This window comes from Macaca fascicularis, chromosome 6, assembly GCF_037993035.2.
Source record: "Macaca fascicularis isolate 582-1 chromosome 6, T2T-MFA8v1.1".
Classification (NCBI taxonomy): Eukaryota; Metazoa; Chordata; class Mammalia; order Primates; family Cercopithecidae; genus Macaca; species Macaca fascicularis.
The window spans coordinates 137,816,076-137,841,512 of NC_088380.1; the positions used below are offsets into that span (position 1 = coordinate 137,816,076).

At 40.2% G+C, this 25,437-nt stretch overlaps 1 protein-coding gene across 18 annotated transcripts in view; it reads left to right on the forward strand.

The window, feature by feature from the left end:
• Positions 1–25,437, forward strand: part of CDC42SE2 (CDC42 small effector 2) — a 129,269-nt gene that overhangs the window by 19,236 nt on the left and 84,596 nt on the right. For 2 of the 18 annotated variants that reach the window (XM_073994164.1, XM_073994165.1), the window contains exon 2: positions 15,153–15,216. The exons of the other annotated variants lie outside the window; for them this stretch is intronic. The gene's annotated coding sequence lies outside the window, so the exon portion shown is untranslated. The remainder of the gene's footprint in view (positions 1–15,152; positions 15,217–25,437) is intronic. 18 annotated transcript variants of the gene reach the window in all.

A 25,437-nucleotide genomic window follows, 5' to 3' on the forward strand; every position in this document is an offset into this window, starting at 1 on the left:
CATGGATACCGAGGGATGGCTGTAAACGTTTCTTCAATAGTACTTCTGTATGTCTGCTATCTGTAATCCATCGCTGCGACCGCCTCTATGCTGTCCCAAGACCACCTCCTTCCACATCCTCGCTTGAGTATTTACCATGCCTTAAATTCGTGGTCCGCTATTATAATTTTTCCTTTTCATACACATTCAGCTCCCTTGCAGCATTCTTCCGTTGTAATTCACCTGGCCAAACCCCCACCCCCACACCTTTCACATCCAGTTCTCCATCTGTTCTAGCCTATACGTGGGAAGTTGAGCATGCTTTGAGGAAAACACACCCAAGCTGACCCAGCTCTCCCTTTAAATTCATGACCACTGACCTAAGGAGGGCCCTTTGTGCTGCTGGTTGTTTTTGTTTCTGTTTTGTTTTGTTTTGTTTTTTGAGATGGAGTCTTACTGTGTCACTCAGGCTGGAGTGCAGTGGCACGATTTTGGCTCACTGCAACTTCTGCCTCCCAGGTTCAAGCGATTCTCCTGCCTCAGCCTCCCGAGTAGCTGGGATTACAGGCGCCCATCACCATGCCCAGCTGATTTTTGTATTTTTTTTTTTAGTAGAGACGGGGTTTCACCACGTTGGACAGGCTGGTCTCGAACTCTTTAACTCCTGACCTCAAGTGATCCGCTTGCCTCAGCCTCCCAAAATGCTGAGATTACAGCCGTGAGCCACTGCACCTGGCCTAATCCTTCTGTAATCCTAGTACGTTTCCTGACTGAATCACCACAGATGACTTTTAATGCCTCTCGTCAAACCTCTAGCATCCCTTTTTTCTCTTCATTTTCAGCTCATGACCTTGTTTCCTGTATATCAAAAATGAAAGCAATCAGAAGAAAACTTTTACATGTCTCCTTGTATCTTTACCCATACTTTGCCTTTCCTACTATTCTGTCATCATGGTCTCCACTCGTGCCCCTTTCTCCTCTTAAGGACATTGCACTGCTTCAGTATTCATCTCATTCTCCTGCATGCTAATGAGCTGCGTCATATCCCCATTTCTACTGGATTATCCCTATCAGCATATAGATATACTGAAGTATCTCCCAGATGCCACATCTTCCTTTAGTTACTCCTCTCCAAAAAGGTAAATATTTATTGTCATCAGTGCTCCCTGTCTTGTTTGGATCCACTACAATCAGCTGTTTTTCTCATTCGTTCTACCATAGCAGCTCTTTTTGAGATTATTAAGTGACTTTGTTGGTGGTAAATTCCCTAGTTCTCAAGCCTAATCTCAGTGGATGTAGAAGCAATAGAGCATTTGATGTGGTTGATAACATTGTGTTTGAAATCTTTCTTCCCTTTGTTTCTGGCATATTACTGCCTATTTTCAGTTTCTTTTGTTGGTTCCTTTTCATTGCCCCAACTTCTGAAAAATGAGACAGTGTTTCAGGGACATATGTTTCGACCTCTTCTATATATTTAGTTTTAGTCTCCTGTGATCTCATTCTGTCTAGCTAGAATTATATACGTGTGTGTATATATATATATTTTTTAATTTTTTATCATTTTTTTTTTTTTTGAGACAGAGTCTTGCTCTGTTGCCCAGGCTGGAGTGCAATGGCATGATCTTGGCCCACTGCAACCTCCGCCTCCTGGGTTCAAGTGATTCTCCTGCCTCAGCCTCCCGAGTAGCTGGGAGTATAGGTGCGGGCCATCACGCCCGGCTTATTTTTGTATTTTTAGTAGAGACCATGTTGGCCAGGCTGGTCTCAACTCCTGACCTCAAGTGATCTGCCCAACTTGGCCTCCCAAAGTGCTGGGATTATAGACGTGAGCCACTGTGCCAGCCTTTTTTTTTTTTTAATTAAAAAAGCTTTTCTTGGCCCAGTACGGTGGCTCATGCCTGTAATCCCAGCACCTTGGGAGGCTCAGGTGGGCGGATCATGAGGTCAGGAGATCGAGACTATCCTCGCTAACATGATGAAACCGTGTCTCTACTAAAAATACAAAAAAAAATTAGCGGGCATGGCGGCAGGCGCTTCTAGTCCCAGCTACTAGGGAAGCTGAGGCAGGAGAATGGCTTGAACCCAGGAGGAGGAGCTTGCAGTGAGCCGAGATCGCACCACTGCACTCCAGCCTGGGCGACAGAGACTCTGTCTCCAAAAAAAAAAAAAAAAAAAAAAATTTTTTTTTCTGAGGGCCTTCCTCGTCCTCCAGGCTGGAGTGCAGTGACGTGCTCTTAGCTCACTGCAGCCTTGACCTCCCAGGCACAGATGATCCTCCTAGCTTAGCCTTCCAAGTAGCTGGGACCACAGGTCTGCGCCACCACATCCGGCCAATTTTTGTATTTTTTGTACAGATGGGTTTTCATCATGTTGCCCAGGCTGGTCTTAGGCTCAAGTGATCCACCTGCCTGGCCGCCGGCTAAGTGCTGAGACTACAGTGTGAGCTACTGCATCCAGCCTAGAGTTATATATTTCAAACTACAAATGTTATCTTTAGTCTAGATCTATTTCCTAACCTCCAGACTTCTATATATATTTGCCTACTCAGCATTTTTAAGTAGATTTCTAATAGGCATCCCAAATTTAACATCACAACTGAACTCCCTGTCCTCCCTGTTCTCCATCACCCTCCCTCCCCAATAATTGTCCCCATTCCAGTCTTCCTCATCCTATTAAATGCCAACTCCATCTTGTAGTTTCTCTGGCCAAAAACCTAGTAGACATTCTTGACTCTTCTTTCTCATACTCCCACATCTGATTCAAATAATTAGCATGAAAACATGTCCCTTATTAATTAGCATGAAAACATGTCCCTTATCTATCTTAAAAAGTGCCATAAGAATAAATGTAACCACAATTTCCTCTCTTCATCTGCTGCCACCTCTGTAAGCAACCATAATCTCTTTCCTGTAATATTTTAGTAGTCTCTATCTGCTGCTTCTGCTGTTTTCTGTTCACAAACCAGCTACAAGGGTGATCCTTTGACTTAATGCCTAAGTATTCAAGAAGTCTTGACCCTTCATTGTCTGTACGTCCTGCCTGTCTGATTTGATGTCTTACCAGTTTCTCCTTGGCTTCTTCCACCCTGGCCACATATAGACCTCCCTGAGGTTTCTTGAACTTGCCAAGCATACTGTTGCTTTAGTGCCTGTAGGAATAGAGCTTTGTTTTATTCACTGCAGAATCCCCAATATTCAGAACAGTGGATGGCACATAATGGTGACTCACATTTCCTGAATGAATGGCTGCTAATCTTGTCACTTATGTCTTTGGTAACAGCTTATGTGAATGTTTCTATAACTAAAAGTATTTGAACTTCACCTAAAACCATGTAGTCCTGTAAGAATTAAGTAGAAACAAATTTAGATACGAGAGGATGAAGTAAGTTTCAAATCAATTTTTGTGTATGTAAAGTGAAAATACACAGTAAAATGGTAAGGGACAGAGGAGGTAGGAAAGGAAGGAAGAGAGATAAACCAATGGAATAAAGAAAAGGAAAACCTGATTTGATAGTAGGGTGAAAACACCTTAAAAAAACCTATTTTGGGCTTGCTCTATATTTTTTTAAAGTGGTATTTCTTCAATTCTGAGTGTTGGTGAGTTACATGGACTTAGACTCTTCAATTTGGACTATATTATTACCTTTTTTTTTTGAGACTGAGTCTTGCTCTGTCACCCAGGCTAGAGTGCGGTGGTGTGATCTTGGCTCACTGCAAACTCCGTCTCCCGGGTTCAAGCAATTCTTGTGCCTCAGCTTCCCAAGTAGCTGGGATTTCAGGAGTCCACCACCAGGCCTGGCTAATTTTTTATTTTTAGTAGGGACGAGGTTTCGCCACGTTGGCCAGGCTGGTCTCAAACTCCTGACCTCAAGTGATCCGCCCACCTGGGCCTCCCAAAGTGCTGGGATTATAGGTGTGAGCCACTGCGCCTGGCCTTATAACTTTCTTTTTATCAGGGATACAGGCTCAAATGAGATTGGGTGCCAAAACTTCATTGTTTTTCTTTTCTTTTCTTTCTTTTTCTTTTCTTTTTCTTTTTTTTGCACTAGTTTTTGCTAAACTTCTTTTGTTAAAGAAAAGCAGTTACTTTTACTGAGCTAGCTCGATGGTATCCTGTGCATTTTTTTTTTGAAAGCTCAAATAGAAGTCTCACAGTTTTAGGGAGGGATTATTTTTTAGTGTGCAAAAATTTATTAGTATGCCTGTCCTCTTAGCACTGTACTGCCTAGTTACTCTCCTTTAAAAAAAAAAAGAACATATATTTATTATATTTCCATGGTAAACTAGCAGCTACAATAACGTATACAACTTTATTGAGTAGTATTTATTAAATGCATATACATATTTGTGCTCCTAAAAATGCTTATACATACTAAAACTGCAGTTTTACTGATAGTTGGGAAATGAAAGTGCAAAAGAAATTAATGATTTGTGAAGTTTTGGTATTTCATTGTATCAAGACAAGGTTTTTTTTTTTTTTTTTTTTTCCTGAGCTGTAGATCTCGTTTCCTGTTGGTTGATTAAAAAAAAAATATTGGCCAGGTGCGATAGCCCAAGTCTATAGTCCCAGCACTTTGGGAGACTGAGGTGAGTGGATTGCTTTTGCTCAGGAGTTTGAGACCAGTCTGGGCAACGAGGTGAAACCCCGTCTACCAAAAAAAAAAAAAAAAAAGAAAAATTAGCCAGGCCTGTATACCCATAGTCCCAGCTACTCAGGAGACTGAGGTGGGCAGATTGCTTGAGCCTGGAAGGTCAAGGCTGCAGTGAGCCGAGATCTCACCACTGCAGTCTACTCTGGGTGACAGAGTGAGACCCTGTTTAAAAAATAAAAAATCTTTTAGATAAATTGTTAAAATAGGTGGCTTAGAAGTTGGTGAATTAAGAGATAGTTTGTGTGCAAGTATAAATTATTCTTTATAAACCAATAAACATTTTCCCATTTTTGTATAATATGCAATACTTTATGTCTTTATTGACTTGTGGGACTTTTATGTAGCCACAATGTGTGTGGGTGTGTATATATATCTTTACAGTTTTTGTAATATGCAGATACAATTTAGACTGTCATATAAACATGACCATTATAGTTTTGTTTTTTTTTTTTTTTTGAGATGGAGTCTTACTCTGTCACCCAGGCTGGAATGTAGTGGCGCAATCTTGGTTCACTTCGACCTCTGCCTCCTGGCTTCAAGCAATTCTCCTGCTTCAGCCTCCCTGGTAGCTGGGATTACAGGCGTGCACCATCATGCCCAACTAAGATTTTTTTTTTTTTTTTTTGTATTTTAATAGAGGTGGGGTTTCACCATGTTGGCCAGGCTGGTCTTGAACTCCTGACCTCAGATGATCCGTCCACCTCAGCCTCCCAAAATGCTGGGATTACAGGCGTGAGCCACAACACCTGGCGACCATTATAATTTTTTAAAAGTCTGTTTACATACCAAATAAAATCATCATGTTGGATGACATACTAGAAATGTTTCTTTACAATTATGAAATAATCTATTTTGTAGACTAGGTCATTTTCATTAGAATTTGACCTTGACCTAGTTGAATTCATGTGTTAGCATTTCACACATAACCATCTTGGATTAAGAAGATCCTTATTTCTGAGCTGGTGTGCAGTCCTACCACTCAGTTTATTTCAGCTGTATTCGTAGTTTGATGCCTGCCATCCTACTTTAACTTCATAATGTTCTGTATAGATTATTAAGTAATCAAAATGGTCATATTGAGAAAACTGAATACAGTTCATCGGTGTGACCCCAGTCTTATAAGGGGTCATTAAAATAATACATGACATTATGCCTTCATTTATTCTATTCAGTACATTTATCAAACTACTATGTAAAGTTGTTTCCCATCCATTCAGAATAAGATATAAACTGTACTCACCCAGAAAATACAAACTCAACAGTCTGTACCTAATTTGGCCCTGACAGCCTCTTATCTCACCTTTGCTCACTATACTCTAGCTAAGTTAGTCTGTTCAGTTTCTCAAATGCCATTCTTGGCCTTGGCTTAGAGCTTTTACACTGGTTGTTTCCTTTGTTTGAAGTGGTGTTTTCCCAGATGTTTTTTAGCCTGGCCCTTTACCTTTCCAATTTCAGCTTAAATATCACCTCCTGCTTCCTCACCACTCAGTTAAAAATAGCTTCTCCCATCACTGTTTTAATTTCTTCATGTCATTTGTCAGTCCTTGAAATTAATGTGTTTTTTAAAATTTATTTTTATGACAGTAGAGACTTCCTTTGTCTTATTTCTTGCTGTCTACAATGCCTGAAACAATACTGGCACCAAAAGGTGTTCAGTAAAAAAAAGTGTTGATAGGATAAAGCCAGGTACCAATCTCATCTATTCCCCCCACTTTTTTTTGAAATGGAGTCTTGCTCTGTCGCCCAGGCTGGAGTTCAGTGGCACGATCCAGGCTCACTGCAGCCTCTGCTTCCCGGGTCCTATCAGTTCTTGTGCCTCAGCCACCCATGTAGCTGGGATTCCAGGCGTGTGCCACCACGCTAGCCAATTTTTTATTTTTAGTGGAGATGGGGTTTCTCCTTGTTGGCTAGGCTGGTTGAGAATGTGATCCACCTGCCTGGGCCTCCCAAAGTGCTGGGATTACAGGTGTGTGCCACTGCACCCTGCCTGTTCTTTCTTGTGAGTGATTTTAGTGTATTAATAATTTAAAATGTTGAAAGCGTATTTCTCCTAACCTAGAAAAGAAACTGGATTATTCAGATAAAAGCCTGTTTTAGAAAAGGATGAGAAAATTTAGGAACCGTTGTGATGATCTTTAGATCAGAGTGGTAAATGGAGCCAGTGTTGTGCTGGAGCTGGTTAGCTGATTGTGCCTCTCTCTCCAGCTCCATGTTCAGTGACATCATGTTAGTAGCTTGAAACTGGCCATGGTGGGACATTTACAGAATGGTAGACTGCAGAAGCTACAAATCAGGGGCCCTTTTCTCAAAGAGGTGGTTAAATATTTATCAACAGACCACTGGGAGGGGGATCATATGAAATTGTTGTTTTTATAGAAAGAAAAATGCTTGAATATTGGCAGTTTCTTTCCTTTCCTTTCCTTTCCTTTCCTTTCCTTTCCTTTCCTTTCCTTTCCTTTCCTTTCTTTCCTTTCTTTCCTTTCTTTCCTCTTTCTTTTCTCTTTCTCTTTCTCCTTCCTTCCTTCCTATCTTCCTTCCTTCCCTCCCTCCCTTCCTTCCACTCCCTTTCTTTCCTTTCTTTCTTTCAACAGAGTCTCGCTCTGTCGCCCAGCCTGGAGTGCAGTGGCTCAGTTTTGGCTCACTGCAACCTCTGCCTCCTAGGTTCAAGTGATTCTCCTGCTCAGCCTCCTGAGTAGTTGGGACTACAGGTGTGCACCACCATGCCCAACTAATTTTTGTATTTTTTGTAGAAACATGGTTTCATCATGTTGGCCAGGCTGGTCTTGAACTCCCGACCTCAAATGATCCACATGCCTCGATCTCTCAAAGCGTTGAGATTACAGGCGTAAGCCACCACACCTGTTGAATATTGGCAATTTCTTATGGTTTACTCTAGTAGAATTGCTTGTTTTGGTTTAAAGAAATTTCTTCATGGCGGTCAGTGGAGTTATATCAGTGCTTTCACCTTCTTTTTCAAAGTTATGTTCTCTTTACATCTGATAATTACTTCTAGATTCATTTAATGCATAAAATGTGCTATTTATATGTTTGTATATTGTTTAAGTGTATATCTAATAGTTAGTTCATTCCAAAGCAGGCACAAAAGATCTTCAGATTCCTCTGAGAGTGTTCTTGGTTTTGCTGCTGATGCTAAATAAGCCTATTGAAAGGTGTTCCTTTTCTGGTCAAGAAAGCAGAACTGATTCAGTTTGTTATATAGCATTTTCTCAGCCTTCCTCCCCAACTTTTCAGAATGATTTACATAAATACTCTTGAGTTCAATTTTTTTAAAAGTTTTTTTTCTGCTTTTACTTACTACGCTTTAAGTGCTTACTTTCTCTGATGATTTACTTTCTGCTACTCTGTGATTTCTTTTACGAATCAATGAAATGGTTTTGTCTTGTTTTCTCAGGTTTTTTCCTGTTACCTTTCTTATGGTCACCTGGACATTCCAACCCATTTTCCACACTCTCCCTCCACCTTCTCCCCCAGTTCTTTAAAGAGACACAAAGTTACAGACACTATTTTCTGATTGGAGAAAATTTATTGTTTAAAAATTGAACTCTGAGACTGGGCACAGTGGTTGGCTCACGCTTGTAATCCCAGCACTTTAGGAGGCTGAGGTGGGCTGATTGCTTGAGTACAGGAGTTCGAGATTAGCCTGGGCAACATGGTGAAACCCTATCTCTATAAAAAATACAAAAATTAGCTGGGCATGAGTGTGCTTATGACCCCAGCTACTTGGGAGCTGAGGTGGGAGGTCACCTGAGCCCAGGATGTTAAGGCTGCAGTGAGCTGAGCTCGCACCATTGCACTCCATCCTGGGTGACAGAGCAAGACCCTGTCTCAAAAAAAAAGAAAAAAAAAAAAACTGAACTTGGTTTGGGGGAGTTTATTGGCACTTTTTGAGCAACAGTTGCTTTGTTAATTCTGAATAACTGGATTTGAACTGGTGCTATTGAATTAAAATATGGTGCCTACATTTCTTATGCTTTAACTGAAATTGTTCTCTTTTATGCACACACACAAACTGTATTTAATGTAGAACATCAGAAAGTATATACAAGCTAAGGAAAAAGTTTTAATCCTACCACCCTAAGATTTAATAACTAGTCGGTGATCATGTTTTGATGAATATCCTTCCAGATGCCTCAGTATGGATATATGTTGTTTCACAAAATCTTACATACACTATTCTATAACATTTCACTTTAGTGAGTATTATCATAAAAGTATTACTTTTTATAACTTCAGTTTGAAAGGGTCATATTGGAAAGTGAAAATTTTGTTTGACAAGGATAAAGCTGTAAGTAAAGTTGTGATTAAAAACAATGGTGTTTATAGAGAGTAGAATGTGGTAAGTCAACTGGAGAAAAGAATTACTTCAGCAGTAATTTTTGTCTTAAGAGCCCTCTTACCATTGCACAATAGCCTGATTGTTTTATACTAGCTGATGAAAACCGTACAGGATTCTATGTACAGCAGAATTATTTTAATAATAGCCCTAGGGTAAAATGTGAGCCCATAGATAAGTTTATATTTTTTCGTCTGTCCAAGTCCTACTGATCCTTTAATAATAAAATAATTTTGGAAGAAAACTGTGTTTTGTTGAAGGCCTTCATCTATCTGTCATATGACAATTTTATTAGATATTGCTACCCTTTTTATGTGTCAGAATGAGGAGTGAAATAGTTTTTGGAAAAATTTTAGCATGTAAGAATTCTTATGTTAATGTTTCCTTTGATTTTTTTTTTAGGAATGTGAAAAATCCTGTGGAAGAATTGCTCTTATATATTGGTATATTGTATTCTTTGGAAATCACCAATTCCAAACTTGTCAAGTGGTTGTTTGGGTCGTTAAATAGCATTTTTAAAAGTGAATCAAAGATCCTTTAAGGATTTTTCCTTTATCACAGTGATATCCATTACCTGGGGTAGGGTAGACGGTTGATGTCTTGCCTTCATTTTTATTGTTCTTAACTTTGTCCTTTCTGTGTTGTATCACTGCTTGCTCACAAGCTCCTCCAGTCTTTTATTCCTCTTACCCCCTTGTGCTACTTCCTGAATGGTGCATATGTTGCTGAAAACATTTCTCATGTGGTAAAGAAGAGTAAAGAGCAATGTAGTTGATGTGGCCTTTTCTACTGAGAAATGATGCATTTGTGGTCTACAGAAGAGACTGACAGCCCCTAAAGAAGTGTTTTTTATCTACATTACATGTTTGTGAGTGGATATGCAAGTGCCTCTGTTGGAAGGTAAAGTGAATCTTGAGACAAATTCAAGAAAAGTGTTTATAATTATTTCATACATTTTGCTGTTGAAAAAATAGTATTTTTAAAAAGTTTCATCCTACAGTGAATTTTTAGCCTCCCCTTTTAATATTTATTTTGTGAACAGTGACCTTGTTTTTGTAAACTCTGCTCTGAAGAAGTTTAGAAATTAGTCACACAGTAAGTGGCAGAACAAGTATTCAAAGTCTTGCCTGATTTTCCATAGTCATTTAGCTTGGAAAGCACTGTAAAGTGGCAGAAAGAATATGGACTTTGAAATTTAGACACACCTCAATTTGATCTCTAACTTTGCTACATATTTGCTGCGTGGCAAGTTCTTACCATTGGTGATTTTCATTTTCCTTTTCAGTTAAGTGAGAGCAATACATTTGTTAGGATTAAATGAAGTAATGCACATAAAGCATTTGGCTTGTAGAATAAGATGTTGATAAATGTTTATTTTTCTTTCAACAATACCATATCGTTTTAAAATGTCTTGGGAGCCACTTGGACATTTCACTTGAAAGTTAAGTGCAATCAGGAAACTAGAAACGTGTAACCCAGGTAGTGATCTTGTAGGGAAATTTTAATTTCCCTGTCTAAGGAGGAAAGTAGTTCTTTGGACTGTTTTAAAAATATTTGACTTCAAGGAAAGTTTTCATGTTAAAAGCTGAAATAGAACTGAGTTGGGATGAGTTAATTATTGCTAACCAAAATTGTAAGAAAGTACATTTCTACATTTCCTGAGAAATTGAAACATTTGTGTTATATACATAGAGAAGTCAGTTTTAAAGGCTAAGAACTGACCATTTGACAAGTTTATGATTAAGATATGGGGAGAAAGTGTTCATTTTTAAAGTAATAAACAATAACAAGTTTCTCTTATCAGATTTAAGATTTAAGGAATGGTGCTGGTTCAGACCTGAGTACAGTGATGACACAGGTACTAAATATGCTGTTGGAGGTAGTATAAATCTGGAACCTGTCTCAAAAGTGCTTTGTCATATGTCAAAGAGTAAAACCTAGTATTTCCACTTCTGAGAGGTTATTCTAAGGAAGTAACCTTTTTTTGTTTCTTTTTTGGGGGAAGAGGAGGTTATTTTCTTTCATTAATGACACCCTAATTGAGATAATTCACATTAAAAAATCATCTTTTATTATTACTATTATTATTATTGAGATATGGAATCTTGCTCTGTCGTTTAGGCTGGAGTGCAGTGGCGCCATCTCTGCTCACTGCAAGCTCTTTGTCTTTCGGGTTCACGCCGTTCTCCTGCCTTAGCCTCCCTAGTAGCTGGGACTACAGGCACTCGTCACCACGCCTGGCTAATTTTTTTGTATTTTTAGTAGAGACGGGGTTTCACCATGTTAGCCAGGATGATCTCGATCTCCTGACCTTGTGATCTGCCCGCCTTGGCCTCCCAAAGTGCTGGGATTACAGGTGTGAGCCACCGCGTCCAGCCGTCTTTTTTTTTTTTTTTTTTTTTTTAAGACGGAATTTCCCTCTTGTTGCCCAGGCTGGAGTGCAATGGTACAATCTTGGCTCACCACAACCTCCGCCTCCCGGGTTCAAGTGATTCTCCTGCCTCAGCCTCCCGAGTACATGGGATTACGGGTATGCGCCACCACACCCGGGCTAATTTTATATGTTTAGTAGAACCAGGGTTTTTCCATGTTGGTCAGGCTGGTCTTGAACCCCTAACCTCAGGTGATCCGCCCGCCTTGGCCTCCCAGAGTGGTGGGATTACAGGCGTGAGCCACCGTGCCTGGCCAAAATCACCTTTGTTACATAAGTCAGTGTTGTACAACCATTGCTACTAATTTTATATTTTCATCACCCCAAAACAAAATGAGTAATCATTGCTATTCTTCCCTCTCCACATCCTCTGATAGCCACTTACATATTTTCTCTTTCTAGATTTGCCTCTTTGAACATTTAATATAAGTGGAATCATGCAATATGTGACCTTTTGTGTCTGGCTTTTTTCATTTAGCATAATGTTTCAAGATTTATTCATATAGCATGTATCAGTACATCATTTTTTTATTTTTATTTTTATTTTTTGAGATGGAGTTTTGCTCTTGTTGCCCAGGCTGGAGTGCAGTGGTGTGATCTCGGCTCACTGCAACCTCTGCCTCCCGGGTTCAAATGATTCTCCTGCCTCAGCCTCCTGAGTAGCTGGGATTACAGGCATGTGCCACCATGCCTGGCTAATTTTGTATTTTTAGTAGAGACGGGGTTTCTCTATGTTGGTCAGGCTGGTCTTGAACTCCCGATGTCAGATGATCTGCCCGTCTCGGCCTCCCAAAGTGCTGGGATTACAGGCATGAGCCACTGCGCCAGGCCCTTCCTTCTCTTTTATGGCTGAATATTATTCCATTGAATGCTTATATAGTGTTTTATTTGTCCATTTATCAGTGAATGGACTTTGGGTTGTTTCCACATTTCAGTTATGAATAATGCTGCTATAAATATGAACATTCATGTTCAAGTTTTTGCATGGGTTTGTCTTAATTTATCTTGGGTATATATACCTAGGAGTAGAATTGCTGGGTTGTATGGTAACTCCGTGTTTAATATTTTTCAGAACTGCTAGTCTGTTTTCTAAAGTGGCTGCACAATTTTACATTTCTATCAGCAGTGTAGGAAATATGTGGCCTTTTGTAATTGGCTTCTTTCCCTTAGCATAATAATGTTCAAGGTTTATCCATGTTGTAGTATGTATCAGTACTTCATTCCTTTTAATGGCTGAATAATATCCCATTGCATGGATAAAACACATTTATCCTTCAAAAAGCTTTTTATCCAGAAGTATTTAGTGAAGCATTATTTATAATTTTAAAAAATTGAAAATTACCTTAATTTTTAACAAAGAAGGATGGTTAAATTAGGTACATCTGCATGTACCTTTTGTTAGTAATTCATTATGAAGGATTTCAAGGGGAAACAATTGTCAGAGTGCTAAAGTAGGATACAGAATTGTACATGTACAACTGTTAAATATACCTGACTTTGGGGAATGGTGGTTATTGATTTCTTTATTTTTGATTTTCTTGGAGACAGTCTCATCTGTTGCCCAGGGTGGAGTGCAGTGGTGTGATCATACTTGGTGTAACCTCGAATTCCAGGCCTCAAGTGAGCCTTGCACCTCAGCCTCCTGAGTACCTAGGACTACAGGCACATGTCATCATGCCCAGCTAATTTTTAAACTTTTTTTTTGGTAGAGATAGGGTCTTGCTCTGTTGCCCAGGTTGGTTGTGAACTCCTGAGCTCAAGCAATCCTGTGCCTTAGCCTCCTAAAGCACTGTGATTACAGATGTGAGCTACTGGGCCCAGCCCCCAATTTAAAAATGTTTCTGTATTTTCCACACTTCTTACAATGATCATATACTTCTTTTATAATCAAAGTAAAATAATAGTTTTTTAAAATGACAATAGAGGTTGCCTATGGTGGTGTGCGCTTTAGTCCCAGCTACATGGGAGGCTGAGGTGAGAGGATTGCTTGAGCCCAAGGACTTGAGTCTAGCCTGGACAACATAATGAGACCCTATCTCTAAAAAAACCCAGGTCAGGCACAGTGGCTCATGCCTGTAATACCTGCACTTTGGGAGGACAAGGTGGGAGGATCGCTTGAGCCCTGGAGTTTGAGACCAGCTTGGGCAACATAAAAAAAACCCTGTCTCTGAAAAAACAAAAACAAAAACAAAAAAACATTGCCTGGCGAGGTGGTACTACACACCTTTGTCCCAGCAACTCAGGAAGCTGAGACAGGAAGATCTGTTGAGCCTGGAAGGTTGAGGCTGTAGTGAGCTGGGGTTGTGCTCCAGCCTGGGTGACAGAGTGAGACCCTGTTGGGCCCCCCCCCCCAAAAAATAAAACCCCAAACCGAAAAAACAACAGTAGCTGTGTCTTTGTATGTTACTGATATAAATTTATTCAGCCAAGAAAAGCAGGATCATTCAGTGTAAGGAGTGTTAATATTCTATGTTGATTCATGATTAGCATATATTATAAATAAAATAATTTCTGACAATGGCTAAGAGAACTTTTAATTCTTCACATTGACCTAAACATTTCAATTTATAATAGCAGTATAGAATAAATCTCGTGTATTTGACTTCTGAAATGAGGGAGAGGAAAAATATAGGCAATGCATATTTTAAACATAATGAACAGTATTGTATCTTTCAGAGTTCCTTGCAAGAAACAAACTCTATTCTAGGATTTTTAGGCAGAAAGATATTTTATGGTAGGCAGTTTGGTACTTATAAAATCATTGCATGGTCTGGAAGAGCTGGAATCAGAGGGTTATCACTAGATTAATACATTCAAGAACATAAGACCATAGTTGTGATTGAGAGGTCAGGAAACAAACTGAGGAGTAGTCATAGGAACACTGAATCTGGTACTATAACTGCTTCTAGCTGCGTTTATATCTAGTGAGTAGAGTTTGGCTATCACAGTTGTTTCTAAACCTTTGTGTCGTTGCTCACCACTGAAATCAGCAGCAGAAAGATAGCTTCCATATCACTTCTGCTTTACAAATCTCGTAAGAAGCTTTCTAACTAGCAGGACCTTGTTTGCATTTCTAATACTAATTGTAAAGGAAAGTCTGGGAAATGTAGCTTTTTTTTTTTTTTTTGGTTGGGGGGACAGGGTCTCACTGTGTCACCTATGCTGAAGTGCAGTGACATGATCTTGGCTCACTGCAGCCTCAGCCTCCTGGGCTCAAGCAGTCCTCCTGGGCCCAAGCAGTCCTCCCCAGCTCAAGCGGTCCTCCTGAGTAGCTGGGATTATAGGTGCTCATCACCACACCCAGCTAATTAAAAAAAATATTTTTTGTGAGATGGAATCTCACTGTGTTGCCCAGTCTGGTCTTGAACTCCTGGGCTTAAGTGATCCTCCTGCGTTGGCCTCTCAAAATGCTGAGATTATAGGCATGAGCAAATGCACCTGGTCAGTTTTTTTTTTTTTTCTTTTCTTTTTTTTTTTTTTTTAATAAAGCATTCCTGCCCCTGAGGTACAGGAAGGCTTCTATAGGGAGTGGTGAGAGGGAATGAATGCCAAGTATTTCATGACTAGCCTTCAGAAGCTTCTGTTTACTAGGTAATAAGGCTTTATACTCAGCATACAGTTGACCCTTGAACAACATGGGTTTGAACCGCACAATTCCATTTACATGTAGGCTTTCTTTATCCTCTGCCACCCTTGAGACAGCGAGACCAACCCCTCCTTTTCCTCCTCCTCTTCAGTCTACTCAACTTGAAGATGGTGAGGATGAAGACATTTATGATAATCTACTCCACTTAATGAATGGTAAATATATTGTCTCTTCCTTAAGATTTTCTTTTCTCTAGCTTACTTTGTTGTAATAATACAGTATATAATACATATACAAGATATATGTTAATGGACTGTTTCTGTTAAGGTAAGACTCCTGGTCAACAGTAGGCTATTAACTTTTAGGAGTCAAAAGTTATGTGCAGATTTTTGATGAAGTGAGGGGCTGACAGGTTGCCAGGAATCCCTGTGTACTTCATGGGTCAACTGTATTTATTTGTAATCACCGTAATCCCTGTGTACTTCATGGGTCAACTGTATTTACTATTTTATTCTATTTTATTTTTTTAGATGGAGTTTTGCTCTGTCACCCAGGCCAGAGTGCAGTGGCGCAATCTTGGCTCACTGCAACCTCCCCCTCCTGGGTTCAAGCGATTCTTGTGCCGCAGCCTCCCAAGTAGCTGGGATTACAGGCGCCCACCACCACACCCAGCTAATTTTTGTATTTTTAGTAGAGAAGGGGTTTCACCATGTTGGCCAGGCTGGTCTGAAACTCCTGACCTCAGGTGATCCACCTGCCTTGGCCTCCCAAAGTGCTGGGATTACAGGCATGAGTCACCTTGCCTGCCCTTGGGTCAGCTGTATTTTAAAGGTGGTGAGATTAACAGTATTCAGCTTAGATTTGATTTGTTCAGAAATTGTTCTTTTCTTTTAGTCTGAACCATTGATGTTCTATTTTCATAATGTGTCAGTTGTAGTGTTTCGTTAGAAATAAATGAATGTTTATAGACTTTTTTTTTCTTTTTCTTTTTTTTTTGAGACAGGGTCTCACTCTGATGCCCAGGCGAGTACAGTGGTGCAATCATGTCTCACTGCAGCCTCAGCTTCCTGCGGTCAGGTGATTTTCCCACCTCAGCCTCCCAAGTAGCTGGGACTATAGGTGTGCTCCACCATGCCCAGCTTTTTTTTTTTTTTTTTTCTTTTTTTGACATTTTGTGTAGAGACGGCGTTCTGCCATGTTGCCCAGGCTGGTCTCGAACTACTGGGTTCAAGTGATCCGCCCTCTTTGGCCTCCCAAAGTGTTGGAATTACAGGTGTGAAGCACCATATCCTGCTGAAATTTTCTTTGTAGTGTGTTTCTCTTTGGATTGAAGAGGTAAAATGTTGCCAATAGATTTAAAAGTCTCCATACTTTTTTCCCTAATAGTTGGGCTTTTATAGAATTGAATTAATACGTACTTTTTTTTCTTTAGTTATTTGATTATTTTGCCTCCATTTATTATTTTGTCAAAATGGGAGAAGTGGCCTGGCATGTTGGCTCACACCTGTAATCCCAGCACTTTGAGAGACAGAGGCAGGTGGATCGCATGAGCCTAGGAGTTTGAGACCAGCCTGGGCAAAATAGTGAGACTCTGTCTCTATCAAAAAAGTAAATAAATAAATTAGCTTGGCATGGTGGTCCCAGCTACTTAGGAGGATTGCTTGAGCCCAGGAGGTTGAGGCTACAGTGAGTCATGATCATCCCACTGCACTCCAGCCTGGGTGACAGAGGGAGATCCTGCCTCAAAAAAAAAGAAAAAAAAAGGAAGAAGTTGTGGTAATGTTTAAAAAGAATATGTGAACTAGTAAATGCAACTTTTCCTCTTAAAATGTGGAATCAAGATGTTATGCTTTTTAGTTCCTCATAAAGTTTTGAGAATGCTAAAAGATACTTTAGTGTGCTTTTTCTTTCTTCTTTCTTTCTTTCTTTTTTTTTTTTTGAGACGCAGTCTCGCTCTGTTGCCCAGGCTGGAGTGCATTGGCCGGATCTCAGCTCACTGCAAGCTCCGCCTCCCGGGTTTACACCATTCTCCTGCCTCAGCCTCTTGAGTAGCTGGGACTATAGGTGCCCGCCACCACGCCTGGCTAGTTTTTTTTTTTTGTATTTTTTTTAGTAGAGATGGGGTTTCACCGTGTTAGCCAGGATGGTCTCGATCTCCTGACCTCGTGATCCACCCATCTCGGCCTCCCAAAGTGCTGGGATTACAGGCTTGAGCCACCACACCCGGCCTTAGTGTGCTTTTTCATCAGAAGATATTTCTACCTCCCAAGTTTCATGAAATATCAGCTTATTGAGTAGTTTCAGTATGGAGAGTGTCTAATTAAAAAGCCATATGCTATATAACTTCCAAATACTGTAATTTCAATTCCTTTTTTTTTTTTTTAGAGAGAGCCTCACTCTATGGTCCAGGCTGAAGTGCAGTGGTGCAGTCATACCTCACTACAGCCCCAAACCCCTGGCTTCAGATGATCCTTCTGCCTCAGTATCTGAGATAGCTGGGATTATAGGTGTGAGCCACTGGGCCTGGTAGATTCTTCACTAAGTATTTGAGAGCAAATTAGGAATTTTAGCTTCTGGTACCATTTGTTGCTTGCAACAGAAAGTTAGGTTGACCTGGAAACTTAACTGCTTTAGAGATGCCTGTTTCCTACTTTGGAGGAGCAAGGAATGAAGCTTTGGTATAGACATTTTTAAGCATTGAAATTGAAGGGTTATTCTTGTTCCTCCTACCCCCATCACTTTTCAAGTTGATTTCTTTGATCAGTATTATTTATTAATAGTATTCTGTGTTAGCAAGTTAGGGTAATTGTTAAACGTTTTGGCTCATGTATTCTATACATGTTTTTTGGAACTACTTAATACATTTTAGAACTGACATTAAGATTTTTCATCATAAGTTTGAAAAGTTGCAAAAGATGTAGTTTCTGGTGTATTGTATGTTGTATATGTTTTTACATAATGTATTGACCAAGATCTTGACCTGGTGGATTTTGGTTATTCACTTTAATGGGAAATATTGCTGTAAAATCTAATTGCTAGTCCTCATAATCAAATCAGCCAAATGGGGTATGTTTTCTCGTCAGAAATGGTTTTATTTTTAATTCTAATAAACACCTCGGTACCTGCACTCAGTGACTTTCACTTTCTACTTCTAAGACAGATTGATAAAGCAAGGAGTCATGTCAAGAGTTTGTAGCATAAGGCATCGTTTCTTTCAATATTTCTTGTTTTGCTCACATGAGACTTTTCCCAAGTCACTCCCGATTGTCCTTTTGGTACGCTGGAGATTTCTTGAGGTGAGGAGCATGTTTAAGCTTGAGATGAATAAGAGAAACGACTTTTTTTTTTTCTTCATAGAAACAGGGACTTGCTCACCTAAGCTGTAGTAGAGTGGCACAGTCATAGCTCACTCACTGCTGCAGCCTCAAACTCCTGGGCTCAAGTAGTCCTTTTGCCTCAGCCTTTTGAGTAGCTAGGATCACAGGTGCATGCCACCATTCTTGGCTAATTATTTTATTTTATTTTTGTAGAGACGGGTTCTCTCTATGTTGCCCAGGCTGGTCTTCACCTCCTGGCCTAAAGCGATCCTCCTGCCTCCGCCTCCCAAAGTGCTAGGATTACAGGTGTGAGCCACTGTGCCTGGCCTTGACTTCCTTTTTGTAAAAGAGCTATTGTGAAAGGAAAGATGGAAGAGACAAGGAATTGTGCTTGGATACGTCAATTTTAGAAGAGCACAAAAGGCAGTTGGTGATCTGAAAATTGATCTCCTTAAAATTGTCTAGACCTGTGTACCCCCGAAAAATACCAAATCTTATACTGGGTTGGCGACTCGAGTTAAGGGAACAGCTTATCTTCTGCCTTAATTGGTATCCTGTATTTATCTTTTGAAGTAAATTATTTCACTTTTTAATTTTACCTTGAAAGTATTGTTTTGAGAAAGTGTATAACTGGCTTCTTTTTTTTTTTTTTCCCCTCTTTTTTTGAGACAGGGTGTGACTCTGTTGCCCAGGCTGGAGTGCAGTGGTGTGACCTTGGGTCATTGCAGCCTCCACCTCCCAGGCTCATATGATCCTCCCATCTCAGACTCCTGAGTTGCAGAGACTACAGGCTGGCACCACGTTGGCTGGTTATTTTTTGTATTTTTGGTGGAGACGGGGTTTGGCCATGTTGCCCAGGCTGATCTCAAACTCCTGGGCTCAAGTGATCCGCCCACCTCGTCCTCCCAGAGTGCTGGGATTATAGGCATGAGCCACCGTGCCTAGCCATAACTGACTTTTATGATGAAACCAGCGTAGTTTTTACAGTACTTTACAGGCCAGCAAACATAGTAATTAGAACCTCATGGAAGTGATTGCCAAAATGTAAAAATTAGAAAAAAAAGAAAACTAGATCTTTTGTCTTTTGCTCCATACCAAGGTAAATTCTTGATTTTTCCCAGAATTCAGTATAAAAAAGGGAAACCTTAAAAATACTAGGAGAAAACATAGGTCAATATAAAAACTCTTGGGTACGGGAAAGATTTTCACAAGAAGTCTTACAGAGAAATACTTATAAGTGTGCCTGATTTATAGGTAAGATTGTTCTATGGACTGTAGTTGTTTTTTAATTATTATTATTTCTTAATGCTGTTTGGTTAGCCATGTCAAATTGTCATATCTTAATCGCTCATAAAATGTTTATATAATGAAGGTAAATATTATGGTCCATGAATTTATGTACATGATTTTGTTTTTTAAAGACTTATTTAGAATGGTGGTTCCCTACCCTGGCAGTACGTTAAAATAGTCTGGAGGTACCCTTAACAAAACACAGGTTCCTGGGAACCACTCCTGGGAATTGATTAATTTGTCTGATGTGGGGCTTTGGCATTAATATTGCTTTAAAAGCTCACCAGTTTATTTTACTATCCACCCGGAATCGAAAACTTACGTTTTTGAAGGATTTGTTTTCACTTTGATCCTTCTTTTGTTTTGTTTGTTACTCTTTTCTTTCTCCTTCCTTGAACTCAGTTTGGTACATTAAAAGACTAAATATAACATTATAGAGTCCAACATGCTCCTTTTTCTCATTAAAGAAGTAAATCTTCAAATTATTGTTTTATAGCCATAACTTTTTAAAAAATATGAATTCTTCTTTAGAAATAGTTTTTAGAATACATGTAAGATCAAGACTGCCATTTACCTCTAAGTAATCTTGCAAGTTTTATATTACCTTTTCCCTCTGCTCTTTAAATACAAATAACCCTTCAAAAATACTGATATAACAAACACCACCCAGGACTCATCAGCCTTTCTGATGATTTCTTTGGTAAGTTAAGGGGTTATTTGGCTCTTGGTAATAGACAAGGTTGTACATATGTAGAAGTGGGGAGAAATTAGGAAACCAGTCTGTTACATTCTCTTGGAATTAACTCTTGATTATTAAGCATCTTAAAAATGAATATCTTCGGCCGGGTGTGGTGGCTCACGCCTGTAATCCCAGCACATTGAGAGGCCGAGGCAGGCGGATCACGAGGTCAAGAGGTTGAAACCATCCTGGCTAACATGGTGAAACCCCGTCTCTACTAAAAATAAAAAAATTAGCTGGGCATGGTGGCATATGTCTGTTGTCCCAGCTACTCGGGAGACTGAGGCAGGAGAATCGCTTGAACCTGGGAGGCGGAGGTTGCAGTGAGCCGAGATTGCACCACTGCACTCCAGCCTGATGACAGAGTGAGACTCCGTCTCAAAAAAAAAAAAAAAAAAAGAAAAAAAAAAGTAATAATAATATCTTCCCAGCTGGACATAGTGGCTCACACCTGTAATCCCAGCCCCTTGGGAGGCCGAGGCGGGTGGATCACCTGAGGTCAGCAGTTCGAGACTAGCCTGGCCAACATGGTGGAAACCCGCCTCTACTAAAAATACAAAAATTAGCCTGGTATGGTGGTGCATGCCTGTAATCCCAGCCACCTGGGAGGCTGAGGCAGGAGAATCGCTTGAACCCAGGAAGCAGAGGTTGCAGTGTGCCAAGACTGCACTCCAGCCTGGGTGACAAAGTGAGACTCCATCTCAAAAAAAAAAAAAAAACCTTCGTAATTTAAAAGGTACACAGTTATACAGCTGGGAGTGGTGGCTTGTGCCTGTAATCCCAGCACTTTGGGAGGCTGAGGTTGGCAGATCACTTGAGCCCAGGAGTTCAAGACCAGTGTGAGAAATATGGCAAATCCCCATCTCTACCAAAAAAAAATTATTATAATAATAAAAAAATAAAAATCATAAGCCTGGCATGGTAGCATACACCTGTAGTCCCAGCTCCTTGGGAACCTGAGGTGGGGAGATCGCTTGAGCCTGGGAGGTTGAGGCTGCAGTGAGCTGAGATTGCACCCACTCAGCCTGGATGGCAGTGCGAGATGCTGTCTCAAAAAAAAAAAAAAAAAACCTGTAATACAGCAAAAGAACATAGTTGTTCATTTGAATGTTGAATGATTGAACATATAGAGATATTTTGATAATACTACTTGCACATTTGTCAGATTTTTAATAATCTAAAAATGAATAATGCTCTGATCTGAATATTTGTGTCTCTTTTCCCCACCCCCAAATTCATATGTTGAAATTCTAACTGCCAATGTGATAGTAATAGGAGGTGAGGCCTTTGAGAGATGATTCGGCCCTCATGAATGGGATTAGTGCCCTTGTAAAAGAGACCCCAGAGAGTTAGCTCTACCCTTCTACCATGTGAAGATACAGTGAGAAGGTACCATCTAAGAGAAAGTGGGTCCTCAGCCGGGCGTGGTGGCTCACACCTGTAATCCCAGCACTTTGTGAGGCCAAGATGGGCTGATCGCCTGAGGTCAGGAGTTAAGGACTAGCTTGGTCAACATGGTAAAACCTTGTTTCTACTAAAAATACAAAAATTAGCCAGACGTGGTGGCGGGTGCCTGTAATCCCAGCTACTGGGAAGGCTGAGGCAGGAGAATTGCTTGAACCCAGGAGGAGGAGGTTGCAGTGAGCGGAGATCATGCCATTGCACTCCAGCCTGGGTGACAAGAGCAAAACTCCGTCTCAAAAAAAAAAAAAAAAAAAGTGGGCCCTCAACAGACTGTGAATCCGCCAGTGCCTTGATCTTGGACTTCCCACTTCCACAACTCTGAGAAACAAATTTTCGTTGTGTATAGGCTACCTAGTTTGTGGTATTTTGTTACAGCAGCCTGAACGGGCTAAGACAAGTAAGAACTTACTTTCCTTACGTTCTTTATTTTTCTGTAAAGTATTACCTTCTCCCCTTCCCAATGAACAGTTTGTCAGCAATCATTTTACTTGTAGGCCCTGGTGTGCCAGGTCCTGACTGAAATGCAGACTGATCACTCTGCCGTAGAGTGATGCAACTTACTGATGCAACTTACTGTGTGTCTTAACTCCTTACGAAGGCAACTGGGGCAGATTCGATAGTATATTATTGGCTACCTTAAGATAAGCTAGTTGGCATTTCGGCACCCCCTGTGTTTACTAGAAGTAATGTCACACTGAGCCACTCTTCTGGTGAAAATGTACAGCTGGTAGAATCAATTGTATGTTAATGATACTGTTAATGCAGGAGGGCCACTAGATACAAGGATGCAGAGAGTCAAGTATACAGTGTTTGAAAAGTACACACAATATTGAGAAAGACTAGAAAGCGTTATCTTTAAGCAGTTAGGCTGAATTAAATTGGGAATTCCTGGCTTCACAGAGTATATCCAATCTGATATACTCTGGGTGTTCCAAATCTGGATCACACAAAAATGTGATAATGTTATTTGACATAATATAAAATTAATACAAGACAAAGAGGACAAATTACTCATCAGTTTGGGAACTGTGACTTAGTTTGCCTTGAAGGAAATGTATGATGTCCCTTTTCTGGGATTAAATAAAAACGTTCAGTTATTGAATAAATACTTGCTGAGCACTAGCTATTTGCCAGACACTCAGGTACTAGGGATTTAGCTTCAAATGAAAGAGACAAAAGTCCTTTCATTTATGGAGCCCTACATTCTAGTTGATGTAGACAAGCAACAAATGAGTAAAATATATAGAATGCCAGATAAATAAGTGCTGTGAGGAAAAATAAAGCATGGGAGGGAGATGGTGACTTCTAGGGTAGGGAACAGGAGATTGCAGTTATAAAGAGGATGGCAAAGAAAGCGTTCAGGGAAAAGGATAGTAAAAAGCCAGTACATGGCTGGGCGTGGTGGCTCACGCCTGTAATTCCAGCAGTTTGGGAGGCCGAGGTGGGCAGGTCACGAGGTCAAGAGATCAAGACCATCCTGGCTAACATGGTGAAACCTTGTCTGTACTAGAAATACAAGAAGTTAGCCAGGCGTGGTGGCATGCACCTTTATCCTAGCTACTTGGGAGGCTGAAGCAGGAGAATCGCTTGAACCCAGGAGGCTGAGGTTGCAGTGAGCCGAGATCACGCCACTGCACTCCATTCTGGGTGACAGAGTGAGACTCCGTCTCAAAAAAAAAAAAAAAAAAAATTACCCAGGCATGGGGGAGGGCATCTGTAATCCTAGCTACTTGGGAGACTGAGGCATGAGAATCACTTGAACCCAGGAAGTGGAGGTTGTGGTAAGCTGAGTTCACGCCATTGCACTCCAGCCTGGGTGACAGATTGAGACTCTGAAAACAAAACAAAAAACAAAAAGAAAACCCCCCAAGGTAGCTATTAGAGCATCATTGTGATAAAGATAAGTGTTGGCAGTAACCTGAATGTCTGTCTGTGGAGGAATGGTTAAATATATTATAGTGCATCCATATAATGGAATATTGTACTGCAAATGAAAAATAAGTTCTGCATGCACAGAGTGGTCTCCAAGACACGTGTGAAGTGGTTAACAAAAGGTTCAGAATATGTAGAGTATGCTACCATTTAAATGCGTCACATACGTAATATAGTATTTTTATAAATAATGGAATCTTACTGGAAAGACATAGGAGAAACTAGTAATAATGTTTGTCTCTGGAGCAGGGAACAGGGTGATTTGCGCACAGGAGAGTGAGGGTGAAACACATTTCTTTTCTTTTTTTTTTTTTTTTTTGAGATGGAGTCTTTCTCTATTGCCCAGAATGGAGTGTACTGGTGCGATCTCGGCTCACTGCAAGCTCCACCTCCCAGGTTCACGCCATTCTCCTGCCTCAGCCTCCCAAGTAGCTGGGACTACAGGCACACCCCACCGTGCCTGGCTAATTTTTTGTATTTTGTTTAGTAGAGATGGAGTTTCACCGTGTTAGCCAGGATGATCTCGATCTCCTGACCTCGTGATCCGCTCGCCTCGGCCTCCCAAAGTGCTGGGATTACAGGGGTGAGCCACCGCGCCTGGTCAGCACATTTCTTTTTATCCAGTTTTACTATGGGTATGTACTCTCTGGTCAAAATACGTACAATACAAACTATGAACATGACTGTCCTGTAACATATGGGAAAACAGACACACTTTTATTAAACTTGGTGGCCTAGATAACTGTCTAGCCTACATACTGAATAAATAGGATATTTAATAGAGACATGGATTCCGTTTTGATGAGCTGGAGACCATGTTTACAGTGACCATGCTGAAGCAAGGCCAAAATCCTGTTTTGATTGGGTAATGAATTATAGTGAACATGATTATAACACTTAGATTTGTGTGACTTTTTTTACTCTCCTCATCAAATGGAGGCTGTATTCGTTTCCTGGGTTTGCCTCAACAAGGTACCACAAACTAGGTGACTTAAGACAACAGAAATGTGTTGTCTCACAGTTCTGAAGGTTTGAAGTCCAAAATCAGGGTGTCAACAGGACTATGTTACCCATGAAACCTGGAGGGGAAACCTTTCTTGCTTTACCTTAGCTTCAGATGATTTGCTGGCAGTCTTTGGCTTGCAGCTGCTTAACTCCGATCTCTTGCCTTTGTCATCACATGGCCTTCTCCCTGTGTGTCTCTGTTTTCATACAGTTGGCTTCTTAAAAGGACAACAATCATACTGGATTAGGGGCCCACTCTACTCCAGTATGACATCTCATCTTAACTAGTAACATCTGCAACATAAGATCACATTCAGAGGTACAGAGGGGTTAGGATTTCAACATATCTTTTTGGGAGAGGAGCGGGCAAATTCAACCCATAACAGAGGCTTTCCAGTTTGATTATGTTGCTTCTCTATAGTAGTCTTTCATATATGAAAATGTGTTTTGGAAAGTTGTATGGAAAGATAATGTTTTACAAGTTCTTTTTCTTTCTCTTTCTTTCTTTCTTTCTTTCTTTCTTTCTTTCTTTCTTTCTTTCTTTCTTTCTTTCTTTCTTTCTTTCTTTCTTTCTTTCTTTCTTTCTTTCTTTCTTTCTTTCTTTCTTTCTTTCTTTCTTTCTTTCTTTCTTTCTTTCTTTCTTTCTTTCTTTCTTTCTTTCTTTCTTTCTTTCTTTCTTTCTTTCTTTC